We start from the raw sequence: 14,725 nt of genomic DNA on the forward strand, positions 1-14,725 counted from the left end.
GAAGACAATAAAGCCCTAAAAAGCTAGAAAACACCTGTTGGTTTTAAGAGGTTCCCATGGGAGTTCTTAAACACAGTTAGAAATTACACAAATGCCTCTGCGGTTTCTGAGTTTTGTTTCTTTTCGGCCCTGAAAATTAACAGAATCTGCTTAATACTTTGGAAAATTTATTAGCTACTGCTCAGTTGAGCAGCTACTGCTGCAAATCCCTAAGCAGCAAGTTCTGACATCCTACCAACTCCCAGCAAATGCAGGGCTACTTCTGATGTTTACGTGCTGTATCATTTCTTAACTATTGATTTTAGATGCTGAGACTACCCGAAACAGTTCCCCTCTCCTTCTACCCGATATCACAACAGTATTTTGAAACTGCATCTATATTCCATAGATACAATTCATCGATACATATACAATCAATAGAGTATTTTGAGAAAATAAATACATTTTTAAAAGACCAATACTACATGGAATCTTTAAGGAAAGCATTATTCCCTTCTGACCTAATGAGATCAAATAAACAAATAAATCAAACCCTCACTTGTGAGAAAGTTAAACATATATGAAACACAGCCACAAGCCCCAGATACTAAAGACTTGACACCACCTGCCTTTGGCTCAGGAAAGAGGGGACTTCCCTACGCTCCTGCCTTGCCCTTGTCAGGATGAAACAAGTCGGTGCTGAACACGGTCATTTTTCCCCCCTCGAGCTTTGTTGCTTCTGTCCCGGAGGAAAATTCTAGTTTCTATGCAGAGATAAAGATTGCTGTCAGCCCCTTAAATCAGACACCGTGAATGGCTTCAGTGTTAGGCGCTGCATGACGAACGAGCTCCAGAGCCAGTCGCGTACCCAACACAATGGGGATCTGTCGTTCCTCAAGTCAGGGTTGGGCAGCAGCCTACCAGGCATCAACAGATGTGCTTGTATCACCTCCGGTGAAAAATACCAAAAGAAATACAATATTTTCTTAAAAAAAAAAATCAAAAAAAAAAATCAGCTTTTTCATTGCATTCTTGCATTTTGAGCAACTTTCAATAACCACCACCAAAGCCACGGAGTGTCTCAAAATGAAAGGCAATCAGGAAATGTGCTTACCTAAGTGAAAGCTACAGCACAGCCAGATTCAATTCACACAAAAACAAGGGCGGATCTTGCTATAAAAGTCATTTTTATGACAAAATCTTTAATGCAAGGATACATTTGCAAGGTGTTTTTTGGATTCAGGTTCTTCTAATTCAAAGCAGTAACAGGAAAGCCCATGGCCCTCACCGGCTGCAACCTCTGCACCTGGTTATACTGGGGAGGTGATGACCAGCAGGGCCAGGAACTCACAAGCCCACTTCCACCTGTCAAACCCTGCGCTCTCCATGGGTTTTTGGTAACCTCACCCATCTGCCACTTGACCCAGGCATCATCACAGCCCTCTCTTGAATTCATGAGTATTTGTTCCCTTCGTCTTGCCTTTCCCCAAACGGCTCTGTTTCCTGACACAAGCCACCTCCACCCCTGGACACTAAACATCAACAGGCTGAAGTTCCACATCAAATCTTAAAATCACACCTTGTTTTCTTCCCATTCAGACTATGAACTTTGTCTATCAATATTTTATCAGGTTAGCATTGTTATTTGTAAACAAGAAATAATACATTAAAAACATTTTAGTCTATTTGTCTTGCTCTGTTGGGTTTGACAGGTTTCTTATAGCTGTAAGAATCAATCTCTGTATAAGTATAGACACAAATAGATCTATAAAATGTACATTACCCAACACTGGAACTCAACCAGTTACTGTCCCCATGCTCCCTTCCCTCATCAGACGGAGGCACAAGGTAGGACAAGTGTCTCGAGACAAGAAGTGCCCTCAGTACAGGGCAGGAGCCCACGAGCTCTCTGAATTATCCCTGCCGAGGGATTTTTCTCTAGCGCCTAAAGAGAGAGCCTGCTAACCGGGGGGTGCGCTGCTGGGGAGCGCACAAACCCACGTTTATAAACTGGGGAATACGAGTTTTCAAATTTCCGGTAATATTAAAATAGCAATGTAACTAAGTTCCTACTGGCTTTAATTATGTGACAATCACAAATAATTTGGCTTTGAAAACACATGAACACATTAAATTAACCTTGGAAAAACCACGGTATTACAGAGGACGTTTGAGGTTGCTAAGAGTATTAACAGCAGCATGCCTCAGACACAGATACAACAGTTTGAAAATTCCCCCAACCATCAAGTTTCCATCCTGCTCGTGGCAAAAGCAGCAGTGTTACATACAGCCCCTGCGAACAGACATTCCGTATACACATTAATTCAGTGTCCTGTGTGTGCAAACACCGACGCACCATCGAGAGGCAGCCCGTGGGCCCGATCCTGCTCTGCCAGAAGGCAGGGGCGCAGCTTCCTTCCATCCCAGAGCAGCTGGACCTGGTCCCAAACACGGAAAAATAATACGAGCTGACACCCACGCGCTGTGTAAGAGGACTGACTGTCTCTCTGAGGGGCTGCAGAGCGTATGTCATGCTCCTTGTTATGAGAACAATCCAGCTACGGGGAGGGAGGCAGAACATCCCAGCTGCAGTTTTAACTCCGATGCTGCACGGGCGAGGAACTGCGATACAGCACCTACCTCCACCGACCTTCAGTTCGTCCACGTACTCTGTAAGGGAGCATACGAGCCTCAGCATCAAAGTACCTTCAAAGGGGCGTATTGCTCCTTGCAGTAGTCTGGGGGTTTTTTAAATATTTTTTTTAAAGTACAATACAATACAAGCATTTTCCATAAATGTACTTTTATAAAAGCAATGTCTTCAAAGTGATCCTACCACAAATTTTACTAAGAGATAATCTATTACCACATCCCGCCAGTCTGCCCGTCTCATTGACCTTGAATCATCAGCCTCTATTTCTTGACCATAACTAAACACATCTACAGAGAGCAGCAAAGGAGGATACGCTATCTTCTGCAACCCAGACACTTGAAAACCACTCGAACCACGTCAGGCCTTTACTTTGCCTTTGCTACACAGACGGTGTTTCCGTTATCAGCCACGCAGCCGTCGTGACGGGGCTGAGCACTACGGGCGAAAGCCCAGGGATGAGGATGCGCACGAGCACGCAGCTATTCGCTTCTGGGCAGAGCACACGTATTTTGGGCAAGTAACTGTCACGCACCCGAGTCACCGACGGCTTCAGAAACATATTTTGCCAGCACCTTAATAAAAAGCAAGCCTGGTGGATCCAATCAGTGATGAGGACACTAATTACTTGCATGCAAGAAGGGGGACGGAGTGGCAGCAGAGCCTCCCACCCGCACCGTGAAAAACCTTACTGCACGTTGAGCAAGCCGCTAAATTAATAAGCGGAAATCCACCAACCTTTCAACATGTCTTTGCATAGTACCATCATCGTTTAGGCCGTTAAAAGCCAGCGAAAGCACTGCTGGAGAGATACAGGGCTGGGTAACAGCACGGGACATCAGCTTCAGGCTCAGCTGTAAGGGAACAGGAGAGTCTGGAGGTTCTGGAGGAGACTGTTTAATAGATGTCATTAAACTTAAGAGTTCGAAACAGGTACAAATTCAGGTATAAAGGGAAAAATAAAAGCATATAACACACCTCTGAAAACTGGTACACAGCTGTGAATGCTTTTCTAGCTGAAAAATTGACAAAACGTTGCTTTCCCCCCCGCCGGCCCCTTGACAGCTGGGCATATTTCTGCAACCGCCGTCCGGCAGCGTAGTTCCTTCCTTTCCCACGCTCCGGAGCTGGTTCCGATTACAGCTCCCAGCGATGGCAGCATCCCACGGGGCAGGACGCCACAGCCCGGCTTTCGGAGCGTGGTACCCTGGGGACAACAGCTCGGGGATGGTCTGTCCCCAAATCACACTCTGCCGGTTGTAAGGGGTTGAACAGTTTCCCTCCACAGGGAACAGATCTCTGCAGACCAGAGCCAGGCTGGACAGGAAGAGTGGATTCTTATTTATCCATCCTCCAAGTCCAAAACAAGCTCTGTCTCCAAAAATACAGAGTCGCTTGAGGGTCCCACCTTGCCAGAAGGGCTAAAGTAAATAAATGCGCTGTCTCAAAACCCGAAAAATTTTTCTTTTGCTAGTGTGTTGCTGGAAGGGCAAGCACCGCACACCTTTCATCTCATTTTGCAAGCAGAATAATTTCTCTTTCAAAAAAATAAAAATCACAGCCCTCCCCCAGAGGAAATTTTCTAACATCATCTTTTTTCTCCTTTCACCATTTCACAACCAGCCACCTTTAAGTCCAATTTCGATAAAAGTACACAGAGAAAAACTGTCCTTAAAGAACATCTTCAGCACCAAAGCATCCTGCACAGCATTAATTCCTTAAAACGTCAGCACTGTATGGATCACAGGGGCGGCTGGAGAGAAAGCAGCAGCGATTCCCAGGCTCTGAGCTCTCTTCCTCCTGACAGTCCCCGTGTTTCAGTTCTCTTTTATACAACCTCCAAAGAGGAACAGAAGGTACCTCCATTTCCCACAGACGAGGACAGCTAGGAAACTGCCAGTTGCAGTCAAATGTCAGGCAGAAAATGTAATGCCCCAAAGAAGTCGGTGTTATTATCAGGGCACAGCACGATGCAAACTGTTTCCAACAGCAGCTTTTTCCCCTTTTGACACAGAAGATGCCACAGAGGCTCGGTCACTGCACTCTCCATATCTTTAAAGCAAAACCAACATCAGGAATATAGATATTACAGCTGCTAAAACTGATGGGAAAGAGCCTGGCAGATGAGGAAGGACTGAGTACCCAAAAAAAAAAAAAAAAAAAAAAAAAATCTAAAAGATTGTGCACAATCAACCTGCTAAAAATTATTATATTTAAATATAACATTACCAGAGCAAAAAGCAGTATGCAGACCAGCTGGTGGGACAGCAGCAGACTGGCAGAACTGAGCCTGAAGATGTTAACTGCACAAAGAGCTACACTAGGCAAAATTTGTCATCTCTTTTGGAAGGCATTAAGCTTTCATTTCAAAGAATAAATTGCTAACCAACAGCCTTTGGAAATGTAAACCACTGTTTACAGAGAAGGTTTTGAGTGTGCAGTGATTTTTCAAGGAAATTATTCAAGTTTCTTCCTCTGAAGATCCTGGTAACTGAGGCCAAATTTCCAGGGCTGATAGTTTGATGCAGTACAGCAATTCTCAAGCTTTTTCAGCAAAAATTACAACTCTACCAAGTCAGATGTACACATATCGTCTAAATAGCTTCTGCAGTTTGCTAGTCAACGATATTAAAAAAAAAAAAAAGAGAGAAGGTGAAGGCTCTGACTGCTAAGAGCTCTCCTGCACATCATTCCGTGCCCCAGGTCAAGCCACGTTGCGCTCAGGCGAAACAGTGGGATCGGAGCAAGTCCCCTTGAGAAAACATCACACGTTATGACAGTACCCATTACCTCAACATCACATCTTCCTAAGTTTGTTTCTAATAGTTTAAACTAAATAGTGCAAGTAGGTCACCATATAAATATAGTTCCCTGTTTCCACCTTTTCCTTTCCTGCCTGCCTTCCCAGAAATATTGAAGTCACTAAAACTTCCTCTCCCCCCAGTTCTGCCGGGAACCGGAGAGGTGCTGTAGGTGGGAGGTTAGCCTGTGCAAAACAGATTAGAATTAAGTGGTGTATCTGTGGCCTTGAAATGTGCCCTCAGCTGAGTTTTTAATTTGGCTTTTCAAGATTGATCAGCACACATGTAATTTAAAAGCAATTTGAAGCAGCGAGCTAGGTACTTTGACTTAAAATTAATGAGCTTTTGACAACTGCAAACAAAATGATAATGTGAATCCATTTAAACTCATCCCTGTGTTTAACAGGAAAAGCATATATCATTTTAACTTGGTTTTACAAAGGCTTTTCTTCTGGATTATGCAAGCTATCTTACCACGATCTTGCTCTCAGTAGCAATTTGCAAACTTTGACCAATTGTATAAGATTAGCAGGAAGACAGGTAGCAGATAAATTAATATCGTTGAGTAATTAAAGTGACAGTGTGCGGTATGATCAAATGCATTCACGAAACCCAAATGTAAACTAAAAAACTCAGAAAGTACCCGAGCCATCTAAACCCGCAGAACACAGGATACAAACGTGATTCGTGATTTGTTTAAATCAATAGCCTGCTACTCGCGACAAAGCGCAGCGCCGTAGCTCCAGCAATATACAGCGTATTACGGCAGAAACTAAGGCTAGGAATACCCAGAAAAATAACGATCAAAGGACAAACAGCAAAGACGACAAGATTAAAGGGCAAAAGACAATAAAAGTGGAATTTACTAGAAGAAATAGCAAGCAAGGTGAAGGAAGGATTAATAGATACAGCTGTATTGGCTGAAGATTGGGTTTGTTTGCTTATTTACTCTTTAATTTGCACAATTAGTTTGGAATTCATTTGAGAAACAGCTACAGGTAAAGAAATCGGCACGTTCAGCAATAAAATCTGTGAAGTAAAAAAATAATTGTAAGTACAGTTTGAAAGGTTCACACTCTTCCAGCACTGGCAGTCGAACAATTGCACCTGAAGCACACTAGGAGCAAGAGCAGACGTAGGGCTGGTTACACGAGAGAGACAAGAAAGTATCCTAATAAGTTATGGTAAATTCTCTGCAGAGTTTGCACATAGATATGCTTACAAATTGCCACATTATCCCAAAAATAAATTAAAAGACAGAAAGGAGGGTTGAAAAGTGAATTGCCCCTCTGAGAAAGAGATTAAAATGCCTCCCATGTAACAGTGAAAACAGCTCAGAAGCTAAAGAATTACAGCTTGTATTTACAGATCCTTTATCAAATACACTGAAAACAAGAGGGTCTTCAACCGCAAATTCTCATTGTTAGCTTCAAGTCATGATTACACGGGCTTTCTCTCCTTGGCCAAAGAGTAATCCTTCGCTGCTGATAAAAACGTTCATTAAAAGAACAAAGGGAGGTAACAACTGCTGGGAGCAAATACCAAGACAAAAGCCGACGGAGGACGTTAGGAACACGGAGCCAGGACACCAGCGGCCTGTGGGGCACCAGGACCCTTAGGCCACAAGGCCACAGGCCAGGGAAGTTCTAGCCCTACATAACCAACCAACCGATTCCGTTCTCATTACAATCCACGTTACACCACGGCCACAGGAAACTGATGTTTAAAAGCATCGTGCTCGCGTAACTCATCTCAGTCTTTGGTTACGCTGGCCAACAACCAGTTACTCTGCTACTTTTCATCAGTCCCTTGCAAGGGGCACCGTCCTGAGCTACAGCAGCGCTCCAGTTTATCTAAGCTTTCTCTAAAAGTTATTTCGGATGAAAGAGATATTGTTTTTACTGAAGAGGGAGAAAACTCATCAACCACAACAATTAAAGAAAAACCCAACCATCAGGAAACCTGAAACCCACTGGTCTCAAGACAGTAAGATCTTGTCATGAACATGCAGATGGATATTTCATTCTAAATTATCTGATAATGCCTCCAGAGCAACAAAACCTAGAAGCAGGAGGAGACCTCTTAGTTCATCTCACTCCCTTGCTGTGGCAGAAGAGCGTATCCCCCAGCTTATCTAATTATTTTGTCCCGATCTTTTTAAAACGACATGAGTAATGCACTCTTCACTTGCTTCCCTTGTAAATCTCCTTATATTTGCTTATTCGCTTTTTCTTCAAAAAATCAAAGTACTATTGACCCAAACCCTTCCCGAGACTGCATTCTCCCTGGCAATCCTTGATGTTGCAGCATCCTGGTTAGCGTGTGTGACCTCCGTGAGCAGCAGCGTCATTGGTACGGCTTCGCCCGGCTGCTGGGGCATCTCCTGCCTGAAAGAGCTGCCTCCTCTCAACAGCAATAACCCAAAAACTGTCACTTCCATCGCTCCTCTGTTTTTTCAGTTTGCATCTCACCTCACCCCTACCTGACTTACGGTTCTGGTTTTTTGTTCTGTTTGGAACTCTCATTCTTACCAATAATTATTACTTTACATTAGAAAATCTAATGTGAATTTTCAGGATTAAGCACTTTTTCCTTTTTACAGCAGGGATAAAAGGGATAGAGAAATCCATGACTGAGTTGTGCCACATTTTCTGCTGACAATAAGCTGTCATTGCAAGCAACAAACTACCCCAACAAATTTCTTTCAGTTTTATTTCTTCCCTTAGCCAGGAAACAGCTTTGAACACACATACATCACTTCTGTGTGGGCAAGCATGACATCTCCTTTTACTTTGCCACTTCAGCAGTGAGTCACTGGCCAGAAGTCAAAGGAAAAAGGGCATTTTTAGGGCATCGCTGTTCGACAGGAGATGTACTCGGTGAGCAGCGGAGAGGGCTGAGCAGAGGCAGCTCGCCCTGTGCCCGACAGACACGGCACGTCCCCTCGTTCACGGCCAGGACCAGAAGAATAGGAAAAAAAAAAAAAAAAAAAATCAGCCTTTAATGCTACACTTGTCTGGGGAGCTGTTTCACTGGCGATCATCGGTTGGGTGGCTTGTTTAGGAAGAAAAATCTGAGCACACTGCAATCCAAATACAGTCCAAGAGCATCACCCTCTCCTATCACCAGGGAAATCTCCCATCTATTCTTCCATTTCCCAAAGGCATCTCTGCAGACCACGCAGTGAATCTTGGCAGGCAAAAGGATATCATTGATGGAATTATTATACCTGCGGTAAGTCAACTGAATTAAAAAGCACAACACTGTGCACATGCCTTAAAAATATGTTCCATGTTGTGAATAACTCAAAAATAAATCCTGTACAAAGACTTCAATAAACTGCTGCTGCTGAGTGTCTCCTAATCTCGGTCTTATCAGTATCTCATTTTAGCTCCGGCTTACACAAGTTTTCCGCTCTGTTGTACATATCTATTTAAAAGATACCTACGTTTCAGCGAAAAGTTTGGAATAAATACAGGCACTTTTTTTTTTTTTTAATATTAACCCTTGTAGCATTTGGGATTATACAACACATACTGTTATCACACAGGACAAAAACTCCACTGGGATGAAACCTCATGTAGAAGGACACAGGCAATGGCGGGGGGGGGGGAAGATAAGATTACAGATAAAAAGGATGCAGAAAGCCTCCGCAGAGCAGCCTGGTGGCTACAGCCACTTTTCATTCAGCTTGAATTCTGCTGCATCACATCGCGAATCAGCTAAAGCAATACCTGAATCATTCTCTAAGGCAGCTCTCAACCCATAAACCCAGCATCACGTACAGGATACCCATACACGATGCTCCACGAAGAATACGTAATTCAGAACTCTTTAATAATTTATCAATTCAATTTACAATACTTTCGATTATGGGGCACTGAATTATATTTTAGATTACAGAGGGATTCTGCTTTCATTAATATTGTATCAAGGAATCAATAATGAAATGCCTATCAGGAAACAAAGACCTGCTCAGCGCAAGCATCCCTGGCCGCAAGGACACAGCACCGGAAAGCCACAGCATCCCAGCGCACGCTGGATGTGGAGCAAGTGACCAAGCCTAAGTTTGCATACATCATTCACCGGGAACACTGCGTTGCGCTGGTTTTACTATAGTATTTATACTTTTTTTGTTAAACTCATGTACTTCCTTGAAACGCAGCATATGGCTTACATTCCAGGATCAGGTAAACCGCGTGGTTATCTTATCTCCAAACTCAAACATGATGATTACGATAACATTTTAAACAAGCAGCAATTTCTTATGCAGCTCTCCATCTACTTTGAATGCATCACTCTCGCTAATCCCGACAAAACTGCCCAAAGGCCTTTACGCCTTTCAGTAAACGCACACAGGTAACCGTGTACTCCGCCATCTCTCCACCCTGCACCCTATTGCTACGTTTTACATAAAAATTAAAACACAGGCACCATCCTCCTGAAACGAGAGGTTTGACTGCGGGCTCCTCGGCTGGCGGTTTGCCTCGCAGGGTGCAGGTCGCTGCTCCTCTCCCCGTTCCCCGGGCAGGAGTGACCCCAGCTTGTCCCACCTCTGCTCCGCGCAGAGATCAGCCACCGCCGCTCAGCCAGTCCCCCCTGACGCCGATGGAACAGCATCTTCCAGCAAAAACATCCGTTTTCTTGCCAACTGCTTTTGCTGAGAAATTTTCAGGGTACTTACAGATACAGAGTCATTCACCTTAACGTTTCTATGTAAAGGCAAGATTTTTCTACAAAAGCATCTTCCTTCGTTGCTGACGGCCTTCAAGTGCTCTGATACAACCTTCAGACACAGGATCTCCACCTGGTGTTAAGCCCTGCCAGAAATCTATGCTGAAGAGTATTTTGGAAGTAGAGATTGCAATACAGCGCCACATTTACAAAATGACAGTATCATTCAAAGGAGATACAAACATAATCCTCAGGTTCTCTATATAATTGAACAACTTTTCCTGCAGAACCTCCCGCTCCTTCAGCCAGCAGGGTGGACTGCGCTCATGCCAGCACGGCAAACATTCAGTATTCCTTTTGATCTTTCTGGGTTTCATCCTAGACAGCATTCAGCACTTGGCTCTTTTTTGTTCTTCACTACAGCACGACTGACCTGTTCCAAAATCTCGAACAAGTTGACGTGACATCATCAAACACAAAGAAGTCTATAAGCACTCTACTGATAACGCGTGTAGTTGCTCAGAAAACACCACGGATAGCTGTGACAGGGCAGCACTGCACCGCACGCTTCCTACAGCTCTTTCTCACTTTGCAGTTTGTCAACCCATGTCCATCCACTTTTCTTCATGTGACCTCCAAAATGAAAGAGCAAAAGGTCACCAAGTACACCAAAGTATTCCTAAAACCAATTCAGTCCATAACACAGCTCTGCGGCTTTGGTCCATAAACCAATGGCTCCAACAAACCAACTGATGGCACAACTTGTCCAGGAGAAGACTCAAAAAGCACACGACGGGCAGAGTGCAAGACACCTGCCTTGCAATCCACAAACGTATTTAACGAGTGCAAGTTTTGCTATAACGAAGCACACACCATCCTGTGAGAAAGATGCCAAGAAGATATAAACTTCAAAACCTGCATAAGCCACCGCTGTCACCTTCCAGTCGGGAACGTGCAAAAGGGCACTTAACCCGTGCAACGCAAGGACCACAGCTCTGCCCGTCCTCTGCTTCGGCGCCACGAGAACCCGCGTGAAGAGGAAGATCTTACGCAGACCTCCAACCTGCAGAGTCCCCGGACCATCATCTTCCAGCTTCCCATAATTCAGCCCACACTGAATTTCTGATATTGCCCAGGCTGTGTAATCCGGGAGCCGGGAATGTAACAGAGGGCGGGGGAAGAAAAATAAGACCAAGTAAAACAGGGATACAAGAGATCTGTTCTGGCAGGGATCAGCCGTGAACTCACATAGATGAAAAAACCCTGATTGAGCTAGATAACAGATCAACATGTGAAGTGGAAAAGTGGAAAGGAAGCAAAATACAAATGCTAACTAGGACCCAAATGTGCTAAAATTATCATCTTTGCACCTGCACTTCACAGGCTGAGGATAAATTACTGTAGTCAAAACAGCAGCATCACATTGATTTGGGGTATATGAAGATGTCTGGTTCTATTAAAGGTGTCCAGGGCATAGGAAGCTTTTAAACTAGGAATTCAGTTTTTATCATTTACTTGGAAGAATATATTAAACACATTTAAGGAAGGCAGAGTATGTTAGTCAAAGCACAGCAAGCAAGGATGGCTGGCTCCTGTGTAATTCTTTAATTTGTGAACAAAGAGCAAATTAAAGGAATCAAACACTACACCCACACCATTTTGTTTCTCGCATTATTTTCTTTCTTTCCCTTCTACCACATTTCTAAAACAGCTGATTTTGTCACTTGAGAAAACCAACATTTTTAGCTTAACTCCCCTCACCCCCCTAACGCAGAGCCCCCATACGTAATGTCTGCATCCACGCCAGCACGGCTCCGCTCGTCTCGGAGACCCCAGTGGGGTGGTCTCCGCTTCTCCCACCTCCATCCTGACCCCCTTTCTCTCTCGGGACACAAGTGCCACCCCCCCCCCCCCCCAGCACAAAGCAGAGGCAGGCTGCCCGCAAGCCCCCGACAGTAAACAGAGACCATTACCCCCCCCAGGGACCCCCCTCCTCAAGGCCCAACATCCACCTCCGGCGAGAACAAGACGGGGCCGGTGCCACCCGCACCACCCGCATCTTCCCACACCGAGACTTAAATGGTTTCATTGATCATCCAGCAAAGCAACCCGGGAACTTAACACGTCTCCTGGACAAGGAGAGCACATTATACCATTATATCCACATAAAAAACATGGAAATGACATCCAGTTCATCAAAAGTTACCTTTTTTTTTTTTAAAGAAGCCTCAAAGTGCAACGCGCACAGAAGCTACGATTGCCACGCACACAATAAATATTTTCAATTCTCAGCCTCTTCATTTCTACTTTCCAAGTTTTCTCATAGAGCTTGTAACATCTTAGGAAAAAAAGCTCGATAAGCGATGTCATTTCTTTTAACTCAGCAGTCCCTACCCATACAAATCAGGCAGAGGCGGTGGTTTAGAAGCTACGCAGCTGAACGCACAGCAAATCACCTCACTCTATGGAAATAAGCCACAAGGAGAAGAACCTCACAGAAAAATTAAACAAAATTAAGAGACGCCCTTTCCCAATTAAAAAACACTGTTCAATCTCACAGCAGATATCCATTAACCCTTTCCACAACTCAGGATTAAAGTGCAAGAAAAAAAAAAATCCAATTATGGGAGACAGTTAAAAGTTGTCTTTACACTATCTTTGTGAGGTTTGTCATTGTTTTTCCCTGTATTTCAAATGAAACCATACGCAGGAGGAGAGCAGGGGGAACACCACCTTTGGTTTTGCAAGTTATAAATTTGATTTTTTTCCCAGGAAAGCCTCATCTGATTGCTCCCTCACAGCCTGTATAAGGAACGCACAAAGTTTTCCAGCAGTTGCAGGATTTACACCTACCTCCACACAACCAGGTGCTTTGTCAGCCCGGAGCCTCGCCGTGCCCGACGGCTCTGCCAAAGGGAAGGGACCACCGGAGAGCACAAAGGCAGCACCGACACCGGTTCCTCCGGTGATGTCCTTCCTCCGGGCACTGTTCGGTGCCAAATCGCAGCATTTGCCAGGGCACCACACTGCTGGCAGCGTGAACCGGCTGGCCAACATCATAGCGAACCGATGAAGGGCACAAACGGAACCGTACCGGTTTTAAACGACGCTAATCTTGCCCACGGGAGCCTAAAAGAGTTCATTCACAGCCATGTCACCCCTGGGTCCTTGGTCCTGTACGTGGGAAAGCTGCGTGTGCCCACCTCAGAGAGGGGGAGGCAAGCGGCGCGGATGCGCTGACAGGAGATAAAGGGGTTTCAGAGCTGCAGTTCCCACGCCCTGGGCCCGGGAAGAGCCTGACGGCCGAGGCACCGTGCTTCCCAGCTGGCTGGCCCGGAGGCGAGCTGACAGGGACGCGGGCCAGCGGGGCACGCAACGCCTGGCCGTTCCCTCGGCCCGATGTGTCCCGCATGGCCCAAAACCCAGCCTGGTGTAACATCCCCCAGCCAGCGGGCACCCGGCAACCTCGCCCCGACACGGGGGTGCCCGCTGCCCTCCGGGCTCTCACGGGAAACGCGCCCGTCCCGCCGGGCTCTCCGGCACGGCGGCAATTCCCCAGGACGGGCATCCCACGGAAAAAGGAACACGCGTGTCCCCGCCCGCCTCGGGGACACCCCTGGAGAACGAGCGCGGCGCCGGGCGGCAGCGCTGGCAGCCGGGGCCGGCTCCGAGAGCCCCGCGGGGGACGGCACGCAAACGCCGGTCGCTTCCCGACGCGCCCGCAGGGACGGCCCGGCCTCCCGCGGGACGGAGAGGGCATCGCCCGGCCGCCCCTCCGCACCCGGCGGCCGCGGGGACGGGGCTCTCCCCCGCCCCACAGCTGCGCGGCCGGCGAGCAGCCAGCCCCGGCCCCGGCCCCCACCGGTAGCACCTGCCGACGGCAGCGGCGGCCCCGGCGCCGCAGCATCCCTGAGCCCCCCCCCCGCCCCGCTTCCCCGGGCGGCACCGCGCCCGCCGCCCCCCCAGCCCGCTGCCCCGCGGCCGGGCGGGTCCTTCCCTCCGTCCGTCCCTCCGCCGGGCACCGGGCTCCGCTCACCTCACCGGCTCCGTCGGCGGCGGCTCCGCGGCCCCCTCGGCGCCCCCCGCACAGCGGCGGCGGGCGCGGCCGGCCGCGGGACGCCCAGGCGGTCTCCGGCCCGAGGCGGCGGGCAGAGGCGGCGGCAGCCAGGCAGGAAATTTCCCTTCGCCGCCGCCGCCGCCGCCTCCTCCTCCTCCTCCCCTCGGCGGCGGGCGCGGAGCCGCCTGGCGGACACCGCCCGCATCGGCAGCGGCGGGGCCGGGGGACCGGGGCCGGGCGGCGGCGGAGGGGACCCGCGGTGCTCAACGCCCGCTGGCCTGAGCACGGGCCGGGACTTAATCAGCCGGTGGCGGCCGGGCCTCCCGCCGGCAGGACTCCCTCCCACCGCCAACGATTTGGCAAGTTGCTGCGTGCTAACGGCGAAGTTTCAAACCGGGCTTCGGCTCCGCGGTCCGGCACAGTCACCACTACTACGCCAGCCAAAATTTCCGAAGTCAGACCTGCTATCTGTGCATGTTGAAAGAGCCTCGTTTCTTCCTGCGCCTCACAGAAGCAACGCTGAGGATGCACGGGCGCACGCGGGTTGGGCGTTTGATGGCGTCG

At 47.6% G+C, this 14,725-nt stretch overlaps 1 protein-coding gene across 1 annotated transcript in view; it reads right to left on the reverse strand.

The window, feature by feature from the left end:
- The window catches only part of PTPRE (protein tyrosine phosphatase receptor type E), a 103,607-nt gene extending 89,315 nt beyond the window's left edge, over positions 1 to 14,292 (reverse strand). The window contains exon 1 of the mRNA XM_075757631.1: positions 14,141 to 14,292. The gene's annotated coding sequence lies outside the window, so the exon portion shown is untranslated. The remainder of the gene's footprint in view (positions 1 to 14,140) is intronic.
- Positions 14,293 to 14,725: the final 433 nt, after the last annotated feature.

This window comes from Balearica regulorum, chromosome 7 (assembly GCF_011004875.1).
Source record: "Balearica regulorum gibbericeps isolate bBalReg1 chromosome 7, bBalReg1.pri, whole genome shotgun sequence".
Classification (NCBI taxonomy): domain Eukaryota; kingdom Metazoa; phylum Chordata; class Aves; order Gruiformes; family Gruidae; genus Balearica; species Balearica regulorum.